Genomic DNA, 15123 nt, shown 5'->3' with positions numbered 1-15123 from the left:
TTAGAATAATCAGAGCTACATGCATGAGAAAAGAATTAAGTACAGATTTCAACATTGAATAAATGATGGTTAAGGTACACAAGTGGAATCGCTCGGGAATCGATCGATATTCCGATGCGGTCGTTGTTTCTACTCCCCCCTCTCCGATTGCATATGTCTTTATTCTGTTTTTCCTGGGACTGTGCACGATACCGTTTACTATCGATGGAACCTCTAACGTCAACATTAATTTCATGCAAGTTTGAGTGTGGTACTGAGTCGTCGATACATCGAGGCAGTCGTTTTACCGCAACGTCGATATTTCTAATACAATAATGAAAACCAGTGGAATAAGCTGAAACCCTGTTCGAGCCGTTTTCGATAGAGGTGTTTGTTGTGCATCGAAAAAATGGCCGGGAAAATCGATGGATCCACCTGAGGACGGGACACTCGTAGAAATTATGACACAATCTTCGTGAAAACGTTCCCTCCGGATACGAGAAAAAAAAACGAGGAGCATAACACGAAGGACGAAAGGGTTGGTCAAGTTCGAAGTACAAAGGGTTGCTCTACGCTGAGGGGTAACCTGTGATTTAATTTCTTCGTACCAGTACGCGTATGAAATTGAAAACTGAAAAAAGAAGAGCGATTTTCGCCATAACCCCGTTTATTTTTCCCATCGGTGAAAATACAATTTGATATATATTCTCAACGAGTCGGAGAGACGGAACGAAAAAGCTTGTCGAAATGCAGCTTTCATGACGTATACCTTTGCCAATATACGAGCTCTTGCCGTTAGCTGATGGTTGAATTAAAAAATAAGTAGCAAGCTGCCCGTCCGTTGCTGACCCTCCTTACAATTGCATCGCGAGCGAACGAGAGGGCGATGGAAAAGTTATCGTCGTGTCTCGTCGTGTTCGAGCAAATCATCCATCCCCTCACGCTTGTGTACGAGGGGAAAAAGTTGTCTGTTCAGAGGGGTCTCGGTCTCGATCAAGGTGTTTCTTTCGCGCAGGTTTCCCTTTTATGCCTATCTTTCGAATGGTTTTTCGCTCGGTTCACCATTCGTGCACTTTATCGCGGTCCGCTTTGCATTTATGATTGTTGCGCGTGGTTAAAAGCGGAAGAGGACTGCGAAAGCGTAGAAAGCTGAGGAAGAAAGACGACGAGAGTACCGTTGCAACGATCAAGCTTTTCCGATTCTTTTTCTCTTCTTTTTTTTCTTTCCTTCTTTTATTCTCATCAAACCGTCGATCAATTATTCAACCGGTCACCGTTACATTTCAGAGTTATTGCGCAATATCCACTGTTCTTCTTACACGTCCTTTCCACTTCGGACTCGGACTCACTTGAAAACTCTAATGACACGGGGTTATTCCGTAATAACTGGCCGAAGGGCAACTTCGATGTTTCCTCATTAAACAACGCTTCTGGACTGTCTATACCCCGGAGAATTCATAAAAACATACACGTGCGCGTGATCTCATGCGAAACTCTCATACGAAAGGGTTACCCTACCTGAGCTATAAGCGATCTCTTCGTCCAGGAGATCGCGAAAGCCTACGAAAAGTCGTCAACGTAAATCACTCGGACGTTTGCGAAGCCAGTAGCTCCGTGTCCGCCGCTCTGCGATCGCCTCTCTTCAATTTATTTTCTCATCTCTTTCTATATATCCGTGCGCGGCTAACAGTTGGAAGTGTGACGAAGCGAGTCAACGTTAGAACGAGGAAGTCGAAACCAGAAAGAGAGAAATGAAGGGAGAGAGAGAGAGAGAGAGAGAGAGGAAAAATGACACCGATACTTTTGAGTCGCTGATGAATCCGCGGACTGCTGGACGAATAGAGACTGTAATAGAGAGCTGCATGTGTTGTTAAGAGTCTCATTCTTCCTTCACTCTTTTTACCACCATTCTTCGCAGCGTCACGGCCAAATATTACGAAGAGTAAAAGCAACAAGAAAAAGCCACGACGAGCTCGCTGCACACGTATCCGACAAACTCTGTTGTAAATCATATTTTTATGAGGCACCCTATGGCTGGATCCGGCACTGACACTCTCTGCTTCATGATTGGTTGAGCCCAGGGAGTAAAGAAGAGAATAGCCAGTGGAAAGAACGGCGGCGCATGAACCGCGCGAACCTGCGAGATGTGAAGCTCGATCGAGCGTTTTTAAAACTTTGTAATTGTTCGTTTCTCATTACCGTGCTCGAAAGCCATAGAAAATCGAAAACTCTTTTCTGCTTGGATATTTCACCTCGGCGGTTTAAAAACTCCCACTTGGTTTAAACGTTCCTTAGTCCGGTCATCGGGAGAATCATTGAAAGGCAGAAAAATTTAATAGCGCATTCAAGTTTTGACATCGTTCAAATCCCCGAGGATTGCCCGCACGTTCCGCGAGACTTCCGAGCTTCGTGTACATTTTTTTGGATAAATTCTCACGGACAAATGACCACGGAAATTCTGTTAAACGATAAACCTTATCAACTATCGAGAATTATTGACTAAGAAATAGCGATCGTCGAAACATGAAAAGAAGCGGTTACCCCGTGACAAATTACATTCGTTTATGTGTATCATACGTGTAAACGTAAGTGTGTCTCTTTACACGTCTGTTTGCAATCTCGATTCGTTTCATATACATACAGATGCGATGCCTCATCCCGGACAAAGCGATCCTGCTCCTCGCGAAGCGCTTCGCCTTGTCTCGAGACAAGAGCAACTCCGCATCGACGTACTCGTAAAAAGCGTCGTGCGGACGGTTAGAGCGTCGTGAAAGAAGGTGAGGTATCGTAAAAGTGAGAAGAGGGAGGAGCACTATAACGCTGAGCGAAGAGCTCTCGCTCGGCAACCCTTAACCACGCTAAGAGACCAACTTCTCGCCCAGATCTCAACAAACTTGAGTACATACAGTGGCGATTACGGTTATTCTTCGGGAATCAAATCCGTCTAGACCATCAGCTAAAATTTTTAAAGTGAAACTTTACCAACCGCATTTCCATCTTTATCGTAGTCTGAGCTCGTCGAATTGGACTGTCGTGCGCTCCGGTTACTAGGTCGCCTGATGTATGGCCCATAAAATTAGAAGCCCGCCAAAATTTCTGCTGAATTTTCGTTGTTGTTCAGTAACTGGTATTTAAAAAAACGATTTCCGGCTCAAATCCTCCGGGGCGCTAATACGTTTTCGGAAAAATCGTTGTTTACACAATTTAGCTGGAGGATTCATTGGATAATAATATTTATTAGTTAATTCTCAGAGAACGTGCGTGGGACGTTAATTTATTTTTTCGATAAATTTTTCATGTTTTTTCATGTCAATATACAATTTACCTTTTCGTAAGTTACCCCGCAAGCATTTTGGCTGAATTATCGACAGTCGAAGCCAAAAACATATTCTCCATTCAGAACGCCTGTAACGCGAGGACCAATGACTGTAATTTGCTTCAGTCAAGATAAAAAGATTATTATCCTCGAGCTTTAAGATAACGTTGTGTGAGATTTAAAATATGTCGAATCTCGCGCCGTTTCCGAAACTCTCGGGCTCGATCTTTCGGTGATCGATATGCGTGTAACGTTCGTGTCATGGACGACAAGAGTGGGGAGAGCTCGCTCCCAGCTGTCTGTCAATTAATCTATGCTCGCTCTCTCGCTCCGGGACCGTCGAAAGGACCGCAACTGGTTGGACTCTCCTGAAAATTCATCTCTCTCTACTGGCTTGACTCTCCTGAAAAGTCATCTCTTTTTCAACGTGACGGGATTTACTTGGGTCTGGCCGCCCCAAAGCCTTCATCTTCGCCAGAAAGAGAGAAATTTCAATCGACATCGAGGAAAATCGTCCAAAGCCGTTGTATTTTCATCGAAATAATTCTCCTGAGGTTCCCGGAGTCGAAGAGCCAACGTGGGACGAGCATGAACACCACAAAAAAAAAAAACGAGATAAGCAACTTCTGTTATCCGTCTTTAGTCAATAGGACATTAGTTTGCAAAAAAGAAAAAATATATTTTCGAGTGAGTGGGTGTGAGTGCGTAGAGTATGCGGTTGTATGAATGATTGTCATGGTTTATATTTTTCTTACCAATAATAATATAATAAACACGTATCTTACAATTGGCGCCCAACGCGGGGCAAGAACGCTTCATAAATAGTAGAGTGAATTTCTACAGAAATTATACTTTGACCAAATGACATGAAATTTTGTGATCGTTATGTGTGAAGGTTACGTTTGACGAGTGATGATAAAATTCGAGAGTATCTCGTTCATTGTCGCAATTATATATATGATGTGTGGATATACCATTTTTTTTTGTTTAAATAACTAGTCTAGTTAATGGAAGAAAGAAGCGACCAAACGTATATAACGAAATCGGGTCGACCAATAAAGCGAAAATTTGAAAGTTTAAATTTTACAGTTAATAAGAGAAAAATGGTGCTCACTCGGGACGACGATCGAGAGAGAGAGAGCGGTACGTCTCAGGCAAACGCGATAGCGGCAGAGTGGCAGAAAATAAACGAAGAGAGGGCAAGATTGGAGCAAATTAAAGCAAGTCTCGAAGCGCAGAAAAAACGACAACAACAAACGACGTGCGTCGTAAATGGAGAGCAAAATTCCGAGGACGCACGAAATGTCACGGAGGACCTCACCACGATCGTGAGTAGCGTGAAGGGTATTAAGATTGATATGCCGATTCCGAAATTTAACAATGAAATAGAGACTCATCCTGTAAAATTCTTAGAAGAGGTGGAAAAGTTTTTCAAAATAAAAAATGTATCAGAACAGGGAAAATTGGTAGTGATGGAGCACGCTCTTGAGGGGAAGGCAAATTCGTGGTACAGGCTAAAAGAACAGTTTAAAGATTTTCAAGAATTTAAAGATCAATTTTTGGCAGAATTCTATTCGATCCCCATTTGTGTTCGATTCAAAAAGAATTGGCTAGAGAAACGGTGCGACAGTAACGCTAAATCGTTACAAGCCTATTTTTACGAACAATTGGCTGAAGCTCGTTATTTTACTCCAGAACTCTCGGAGTTCGAAGTCAATTACAATATTGTTCAACAATTTGCTCCTTGGGTGAAAGAAACGTTATCGACGCTCAATTTTGCGGATACAAATATAATAGGCCAGACGTTAGGAAATCTCGATGTTATTCGAATCGAGCGAGAGAGAGAAAGTAAGAAATCAGGTAACAATTATTATCCCAGAAATAACGGGGTTAAAGTAAACAGCTTGAGTACGAATAATCATTCGAACGGATTAGCGGAAAGAGAATCAAAACAAGAAAGATTTAGTCGTCGAGGCCGTAAACAGATGAGTCGCTATAACGTTTCGCAAAGTGTAAACCAGCAATATAATCATGGAAATAGTTTCGCGATGCCAGATACCCGCTTTCCCCCACCATCCCAAAGCGAAATCAATCACGCAAATCGAAATACGAATTTCCACAATTTAAATTCTTTAAACTGAATATGGGTGCGATGTATACCGGTCCGACATCGTGCCAAGAGCATTATGATTTTATAGAGGATTTAGATTCCGGAATAGAAAAAGGAATGGAATATACGTATAGAAAGGGAACTCCCATTGCTAAGAGCCCACACGCTCGAACAACAATTTTTGAAACGAATGTCATGGTTATGTTTGATACAGGAAGTCAGATCACAGCGATTTCCGAAAAGCTGTACCGCGAATTGATAAAAAAACATAAAGTTGAAGAGTTGCCTGTCTCGAATATAGTTGTTTCGACTGCTATACAAAAAAAGGTGACAGTTATAAAGCGACAAGTTTACGTCCCACTAAAAATAGAAAATTTCGTGATTAGAACTCTATTTTTAGTAATCCCTTTTCTAACATCGGACGTAATACTCGGTCATGACTGGATGTCGCGAAATGACGTGATTATCAATTATAAATCTATAAATATCGAGGTTCGAGGAGTTTGTTTGTCTAAGACGACCGCGATATTTGACAGGGGAGCGCCAGAGGCTCTGGTGTGTTCACGAGAAAAAGAAAAAACACGTATCTTACAATTGGCGCCCAACGTGGGGCGAGCATGAACACCACAAAAAAAAAAAACGAGATAAGCAACTTCTGTTATCCGTCTTTAGTCAATAGGACATTAGTTTGCAAAAAAGAAAAAATATATTTTCGAGTGAGTGGGTGTGAGTGCGTAGAGTATGCGGTTGTATGAATGATTGTCATGGTTTATATTTTTCTTACCAATAATAATATAATAAACACGTATCTTACAGTTGATATCTACACTAGCGATGATAAAATTTCGGAAAAAAACGAATAGCTTGGAGCATCATCGACTTCCCCTTAATTTCCTCCTCCTCCTCCTCCTCCTCCTCCATTTCCAGAATCATTACTCGGTATTTGGAGAGAATTATTCTCACTTGCAGTAGCAGTTTCCACAAATGAATCGTTGGTCCTTGAGATTTATCAGCGATTGAATACTATTTCGATGGAAACGAGCGCAACTGAGATGCATCCTTGAGATAAGAATCCGTTTAAAGCTGGAAAGATGCAAAAACCAAGAAGTTTTCTCACTTGCAAAGTGATCGACACAATAAAACCGTTAATTATTTTCCACGACTTTTTTGCAGATACCGTCGTTAAACTTTTCATTTCATTTTGGAGGCTCTAAAGCGTTTATGAATTTCTGTATCTCGCTGATATTTTCGAAAAACCAGCTGCCTGGCATCGTCGCGGAGCTGCTGATTTATTCCTCCCGCAATTCGTCCAAGTTGCAGCAACTTTGAAAACACTTCTTTATCAAATCATTAAAATAAGAGTCGTCTGAACCAACAACTTTAACATCCGCATCGTCGGATGAATTTCTCGTTAGGCCAGATTATACATCACATTGCACACATCCGCTATCAAAACGTCTTGATACATAGTTGATATCGACGCTGCCAATGAAGTTCTCTGACATCACACCGCACACGAGTACAATCTGTGTCTGTTAGAGCTTTTTTTCATCTCGATCCAGACGCACGAGTATTTATATACTGACACTTTAATTACCCTGATAACGTTCGATGAAACACTTGCACATAAATGGCTACGTTGAGGACTCTATCTTATACATTCGCTAACATTTATCGCGTTTTCATTCGTTTTTGTGTTTTTCTACCCAATTGTACACATAAAAGTGAATATAGTTGGGTCCTCGTACTTGGGAGACTGGTAACATTCGCGTTAATTTTGTAGTTAACTTTTTGTTAAACTCTCAAACCTCGAAGTGGATCAATGGAACGTCATTGGTCATGGTACTGCATGCTATAGTTAAATGAGTGCTAAATTTTCAAAACGCTTTTAGACCAAGTTTAACGTACCGATTAAATGTATCGTTAGTGGATTTGTATTACAGCATATCTTATTAAGATGTAAAAATATTAAAAACGCTAGTTTTGCAAAAGCATCAACTGATAAATGCAAATTTCCACACTGGCACATTTTCACTGGTTCTTTTCAAAGAATTATCTGCGTTTTTTCATCGATTTTATCGCAACAAGTCTCATTTCGTTCGTCAACTGGTCCTCTATGGATCCACCGTGTAGTTGTTTTTTTAACTTGATCGTTTCAATGTCGCAGCTAATTGTTCATTAAGTGAAAAAACTTTTTCATTCATAATTTCTGAAGGAATGAGTTCAAAGGAAAATCCACGTGGTGAATTCGTAGAGGATCGGTTGAGGAACAAAATGAGACTTGGTGCAATAAAATCGGTTAAAAAATACAGATGATTCTTTGAAAAATAGCTGTGAAAATGTGTCATCATGGAAATTTGCATCTATCAGTTGATAGTTTTGCAAAACTATCATTTGCCTAAAAGGCACATGGTCTAAAAGCGTTTTGAAAATTTAGCACTCATTTGACTAGCATGCAGTACCAGGAGTTACCTTAATACCACACGCAGTCTTTATACGTGTGCGCATTAATGCTGACTCGTGATAGTGACGACCGACCAAGCTCAGTTTAGCAAACTTTGATTATAGATATTTGCGGAAACTCCGCGTTGGTACGATTACACAGTACGTTTTTCTGCTTCTATGTACGCCAGTTTTATGATGTCTCGGACAGTAAAACAAGGCACGGAAAGCGTTGGGACTTGATGACAATTGGCAGGTTAAGCGAATCTTTTGTCTAAAAATTTTATGATTTAATTATTTCGCTCAATTTTTTGGGTGATCTTCCATTAAAATAACGTTTTACTAAATTTACAATCAATAAATTAACGAGCAGGAATGGTTAGTGTCGTTGATAAGCTGCAAAGGACCTTGTGCGTATTTGTGACTGGCATGAATGCTGATGCGAGTATTTCGCAACTATTTCACGCAATGCGGACGTCAACGAAGCGCTTGTCTTGGGGACATCAGTCGCAGGAATTCGTAGCGGATACGAGAAAAACTGCGAACGAGAAGAGGAAAAGTGGCAGAAAAGTTTGCTCGTTAAATAGCTCGCTCTGGCACACGCGCATTGAAATGCAAATAATATTTATATAACGATGATATAATAACGATCAATTATGAAAGAAAATTATTTATTATTTCTTACGGACTAATTACGAAGGATTACTTGACGGAGCGAATATTTGGTAATTAGATTTTCTCATGTCAACGATAATTTATGAACTAAGAAGAGAACGGAAGAAATAAGCGAAGGAGCTGCTCTCTTCCTCCTCCGCTTCCTCTTCCTCGCGCTTTTGCTCCGCTCCGGTCTTGTCTGGCGCAGCTAGACCGTCGGTTTGGCTGCACATATGAAAACTAAGTCCCTGGGTTTCATTCGACTGACTTTACGAGGTGGACATAAAATGGATTTTACTGTCGGCTAGTTCGCCAGTTCTCGAGTTCGTAACATTGCTTTGGGGAGCATAATATATATCCCCCGTTGCACGTCTCCCGTTGCCATCTCGTTTGAACCAGCCAAGCAGTCCCGGGCATATCCTCGTCGTCCTCGCCCTCGTCCTCCGTGTTCTCGCACCTCCATCTACTTCTCGTACTCTTTTCGTCCACGCTCGCCCCCGTACATATCCGCGCAGTATTCTTCCGTCTACCCGTCAAACTGGCACCGCTCTTCTAGCTCTCCATATAAATCTACACAAATTCACCACCACGATACAAGTTTCCGACTTTTCCATTTAACGCTAAACTCAACTGCATTAAAAATGACACCGGCGCCTCAAAACTCTAACGATCTTCGTATTTTTTCGGCCTCAATCCCACCTCGGGTAATGTGAATTTTTTAACTTCTCGTCCCGTTTTGCTCCTTACATTTCTTTTGATTCCTCGTATTTTCTCCACCATTTTCATCACTGAGCTCTTCGAAAAATTTATTCATACCATCGCGGTCAATCGAACTTTTTAAATATTTGTTTTCCCGATTTATTGCTTCTAGACTCGTCTTCGGTCTTGCAATAAGTGATTTATCCGAGTCGGGTAAGGAGAGAGATATTTTCGTAAGGAATCGAGTGAATGGTCGTGGAAGAATTTGAGTGATTTTTCGCCAGAACTTTCCCACCGTTTTTCTTCCAGGATTGGTCGTTTCTTCGATTCGACAATCGTGAAATTTGTTGCATTGAATTTCGAATGAGGAGAGATTTAAGAACACAGAAATATTTCTGGTTCTGATTTTCATAATTTCGAGAAAATCTGTCAAATCGGTAGGAAAGATTTTGTCTTGTCAAATGAAAAATCAGTTTGAAGAAAATAAAATGACTAATTTGAAGATCAAAGCGAGAGCAAACATGGTGTACCGAGGAAAGATAAATAGAAAAAACTGTATTGCCTCTCTCAGAATTGTAACAAACGATTAAGTTCCATGTATCATTGTTTTTTTTCAGATCAATTTGGGACCGGTTCGAAGTGATTGCGAACGTGACGCGAAACTACGATTCCAAAGAAGTCAATTGCCTGGTCGTGACCCCGCAGATAACAATCGGCGAGATCGATGATTCCGTAGTGACAGGTTCGACGAGAACGCGTTGATGCCCTCCGTACGTTGCTGTTAGCGTTGCAGCCGAGTCCATACGAGGACGACTTGAAAAATGTGGTGCAAAAGAGCTCAAAGGATGATTGTAAACAGTGATAACAAATTGTCGTGATGTTTGTCGAGCATACGGTACTCTTAATCGTGCTAGCTCAGTCACTCAATCTTCTTTTATTCGAAAGGACGACGAAAACGTATTTTGATGCGGTGAACTTTAAATCTAAGGCGATTGATAGCGTGAATGATGAATTGTCCTTTCTGCAGCAGAGCGACCATGCACTATGGGCGATAAAGAAGAGTCTCTCTTTCAATGTTCTTAAACCATTCGTACATTTTTATTGTTTCCTTCGTTGTTATTTTGTGTAATTCATTCACATTCGTCTTCTTGTTTCTCCTTTTATTATTATTATTTTTTAACTCATAAAATGAAGACGATTGGCAAAAAAGAAAAAGGCTTGAAGAGTATTTTCGGTCATAGTGTAACTCTTAGTATCGTCCTTGTGATTGTTCATGGCTAAGCCCCTGATTTACGTACTTCACTGCGCAAAACTTTGCCGAATCAATCGAAAACGATGTTTCCTTTCTTCTCCCTCCCAAGAATCGCGAGGAAATGAAAGAAAAATAAAAATAAGTAAAGAGGTTCGTCCACGGTCGATGAAGCGTTGGATCATCAAGGTCATTGAAAATATTTCCACGACTTTTATCGACTCGTCGAACGGAAAATTAAACTGGAATCCTTCGACTTTGCTGATCCAATGTTCAGAGGACAATTATTCGCGCAAACATACGCGTCTCAGTGTTCATAATGTGATTAATGCAAATTTATTGTTTATGTTTTTCTTATTTTGTATTTCTTTCCTTTTTTTTTCTCTTAATTTAATGTGATATTAGGGATGGAAGGCAAATTTAAGGGTACCTGGTCAGGAGTCGCGAAATAAACTTGTATACACTTGCGTACCCACACACACACACACACACACACACACACACATACGCATAAACACAAGAAACACGTACACAAACTTACATACATACGTTATTTGAATAAATATAAAACGTGGACAAAATAAATATCTCGGCGTTGATCAATCGATTTTTTGTTTTTCGATCTTCCGCAGGATCATCCTTCTCGGTCCAGCTACGCCTCCATTTATAAAAACCTTTGCTGTGTAACTTACTTAATCCAACATTGTATCGGAGAGGACAACTCTCGAAATATTCACCTCGAGTGTACGACTCGTTTAATCGAACTTTTGCTATCGAATGAAGTAGTTACTGTTTTTCACTCCATCTTGTTGATTTTTTCTCTGATTTTTTCTCCTCAATAAGCCTCGTTTCAAGCGTCAAGTAACGTCAGAAATTCTTGTGTTGTCGGAACGATTTTTACCTGTAAAAAGATAATGGTATTTCGAAAGATTTTTCCAGATACAGAGAATCATTAACAAAGTTACCATGAATAATTGGAGTTGTATGTTTTAAGAATTATTGTTAATTGAACTTTGAATGGTTTGATTTCTTTTGTTTCTCAAAAGTCTCAATCGTCGCCAACTTACTCTTGGAAGAAGTAATACGATTTTTTTTGTAATAGATCCATTTTAGAATGAAAATTATTCACTACTTTAAATCAGGTCGCAGATCGTTTCACTGAGAACTAATAAAAAATCAATTCTTCCCCAACTGCTAATGTTTCATCGCATGTTTTGCGAAAACACTTGTGGCGAAAAATCATGCTCACGGACTTCTCTGTCTTTACAAAACATGCAATTTTCGAGTTTCAATTCAATGCGATTTTATAACTCGTTTCTGAGGTGCTAGAACTTGTACATTTTTATCCTTGTTTTGTTCTGTCTATTAAATTGCGATTTTGCAAAATTTGTGAATCCATTCGTTGATGATTCTAGTAATTAAACAATCAGCTGATGTTATTTTGCCAAATTTGCGACTCGTCTATTATCACATGGCCGCCAACCGTGTGTTGAATTTTCTCGCGTTGACTAAATTTACGTGAAAAACGACTGGATCTAAATTCTTTTTCTCCACTGATGAATCTGAGTGGGAAATTCAACCGCTAAAACGTAAGTCATGTGAGCTCATCAGTTTGTAACTTCAGCCTGGCTATATTGAAAAGAAACTTTTGTATCCAGTTTTTCTACGTAAAAAACTGACGTTGCTTATCAATTTTTTAAACATTCTCCAGCCTCATGGTCAAGTTTCACTTTTTCTTTTGATCTCGTCAACATTTCTCGAGCATTGCCGAATCCGTAGATTCAACGTATGAAAAATACTAATGCGTACAATCACCATATTTGCAACACAAAACAGTAGCGAGGCAAGAAAGGAGCAAGAAAAAAGTTTAACTCGAATAGGATCGTGATGTTTAATCGATCCATTAGAACAAACGGACTGGGAACACAAAAGTAAACATTTGACGTGACACCGGAAAAGCTTTGGATAAAGAGGAGACTCGTAAGAAGCTTTTGCAAATGAACGAATAATTTCTGTACCATTTGAACAAATGATTTGAACTTCATTACAATTGAAAGCAAAGTCATCCCCAATCGAAATTTCCAAAATCAATGAACAATAGGGATTCTGCTAGTGTAGTCGTGGTTGCAGGCACCGAGAGAAAAGAGTATCGACGTTTCTTAAAAATCGTTTTATCTCTTGGACCCAGTCCGTTATTCCCATAAATAAAGATGACCCATAAAGAGTAAAATCGCACGAAATAAGAGCAAACTCAATGCCTAAAGTCAGTTTCGTCCATAGGCCACCTCATCAACAGACAAAAATGAATTTGCATATAGTCAAAAATGCGTTCACAGTTCAAATACGAGGACACGAGTAATCTGTTATTATTTTATTTTTTTTTGTCTGAATAAAAATCGCAAAGAGAGAAGAATGGGAAAATTATTAATATGGGATTTGTAGATGAATAAATGCAATGAAAATAGCTCCATATGATGGTCGGTCTTCGTGACTTGTCCCCTAATTATATAATATTTATATCCACGTATAAAAAGTTGGTTTTTTTTTATACTCTCTTCGGTGAACTTGCCTCGTACTCGCGAGACAAAGTTAGACCGTCGTCATTATTTATTGGATCATTTATTATTGCAAGTTACGTGTGTCCACGAACTCTTGTTAGACTTTTCACAAGAGAGCGGACAAAGAATATTCAAAAAATCATTTGACCCGAGCATATATATTGATGGACGGATGGTCGAAGATCACATTTCAAACGAATGTCCAAAGTTATTATATTCTTCGAAACAACAAGAAAAGATAAAGAGATAGATAGAGGGTGTTGTATTCCTCCTTGACAAACGCACGAATCGTTAATTGTGGATTCTGTGTATTTGGCTCATTCTACTTGTTAAATTATACCATACGAATAAGAATTAAATTGAAAATCATTGAATATCGTTAGTTACTCATTATTTCCTACTCAAATTTGTAGGGACATCAAGAACAGAGCTGGATACTCATGGAATCTTGTAAAATGATATTTCCAATAGAATTTTTCACTCTCGAGCACGTGAGCTATGAAAATATGACATCGAATCCTGGATTCGGTTGATTTTCGTTGCAGCTCAGTGCAAAATGGACGTCGAATGTCCCTCAGGGTCTTGAGGTTTGCAGCTCTCATGACAATTTTTCTTTTACATATTTATTGATCAATTGACCAAAACCGTCATCACTTGCAGTAAGAATGCTACAATTTTGGAAGGTAGGTGAAATTTATATTTCAATTTCATTTCAAGACTTCTTGAAAGTGTTATTTTTTAATATTTTTCTTTCCGTTCCTGTGTTCATCAATTGTATCCCGCAATTTTCCTCTCATTAAGCAGTTCCTGTTTCTGCGAGATCCTTCGAAGCATACCACACACAAATTTTTCCACATTCACTGCGCTGCGTCACATTTGCATTCTGAAGTCTGAAATCCCATTTGAAACTCTGGAAAAGTATCTCCCGCTGTGATTGATGCGTGAGCCGGTGCATCGCTGAACGGCCACCCAAGTCGGTTCCTTAAGGGTGAATTTCACCTAAAAAAATTCATGAAGATAGGCACTCGGAGAGAATTTTTTATCCAACCCCTTATTGATCGTCACAGCGAATGAAAATGTCCTTAAGTGGTGTCCAGAGACCACATTTCCTCAAGCAATACTGAATCGGACTTGTACGAGCGACAAGATAAACTGTGCAAACTCTGCCGATACAAACCGGCTTCAATTCAAACGAGTTTCAACTCACTCGGACAATAGAGAATTCCAAAATTTCGGCTCACCAATCGCTGCGCAAGCCGGTGCCTCGACTTAACGTTCACCCAACCGAGTATTGGCCGAAGCTACTCAACTTTCATGATCGCCGAGCGACTTTCCTTCATTTTTCTCTCCGCAGAATTTTCATCGTATTCACCAAACGCGACTTCGTCACAAACCGTTCTTTTCGTTATGAAAATAAAATTTCACGCTGAAGGTAGCATCGAGGTCGTTTTCGACTGCGTTGCAGGACTTCCAATCGAAAAAGCTGATCGGAGGGGTTCAGGGTCAACCTTATTTTCAGGCTCAACAAAATATTGGCGTTTCGTCACTTTCGACAAAAACCGCTGACCCAATTTCCAACAATTATAATCCAAGAAATGAGAGTCAACGTTACGAGTGTAAAATATTCGAAATGAACTTAGATAATAGGATAGGATATGCGGAGATGAGATCGAGCACTAGAAAGCTGGAGATTCAATTAAAAAAAAAAAGAAAAAAATTGTCTCCTGCAACAATTACAACCACCGCAATCTCTCTCAGAATTCATCCTCAAGCGCGTCAAAATGTCATGGGTTAAAATGTTTTTAAAGATGACATACTTCAATCGAACCATTCCACAGTTGCTGAAGGAAATTTATCTCTATTAGTATTATTTATGGCTCGTGGTGTGTTATCTTTTCTTAAAATGAGCGGTGAGTGAAGTCAGCATGCGGAAGAAAATGAGTGAAGGAAAAAAAAGAAAAAAAATTCTGGTGAAACAGTTGTCTCGCTCTCCCCGTATCGAAAAAGGAATTTCAAGACAAACACGTTAAAATTTTGCACAGTTATGAGAAAAAGATGCGAGTTTGCTGATCGAAAATAACGAATTACGGTCGTCATTTTGCGAATATGTGGTACT

At 39.7% G+C, this 15123-nt stretch overlaps 1 protein-coding gene across 5 annotated transcripts in view; it reads left to right on the top strand.

The window, feature by feature from the left end:
- The window catches only part of LOC122408820 (protein doublesex-like), an 87160-nt gene extending 73779 nt beyond the window's left edge, over positions 1-13381 (top strand). For 4 of the 5 annotated variants that reach the window (XM_043415884.1, XM_043415883.1, XM_043415881.1 and 1 more), the window contains exon 6: positions 9818-13381. The gene's annotated coding sequence lies outside the window, so the exon portion shown is untranslated. Of the gene's footprint in view, positions 1-4384; positions 4624-9817 lie in introns of all 5 variants that reach the window. The other variant, XR_006260546.1, reaches the window with a different exon arrangement.
- Positions 13382-15123: the final 1742 nt, after the last annotated feature.

The sequence above is a fragment of the Venturia canescens genome, chromosome 4, assembly GCF_019457755.1.
Source record: "Venturia canescens isolate UGA chromosome 4, ASM1945775v1, whole genome shotgun sequence".
NCBI classification, from domain to species: Eukaryota; Metazoa; Arthropoda; class Insecta; order Hymenoptera; family Ichneumonidae; genus Venturia; species Venturia canescens.
Note: the sequence above shows the minus strand (reverse complement) of the source record. Positions and strands in the feature narration are given on the sequence as shown.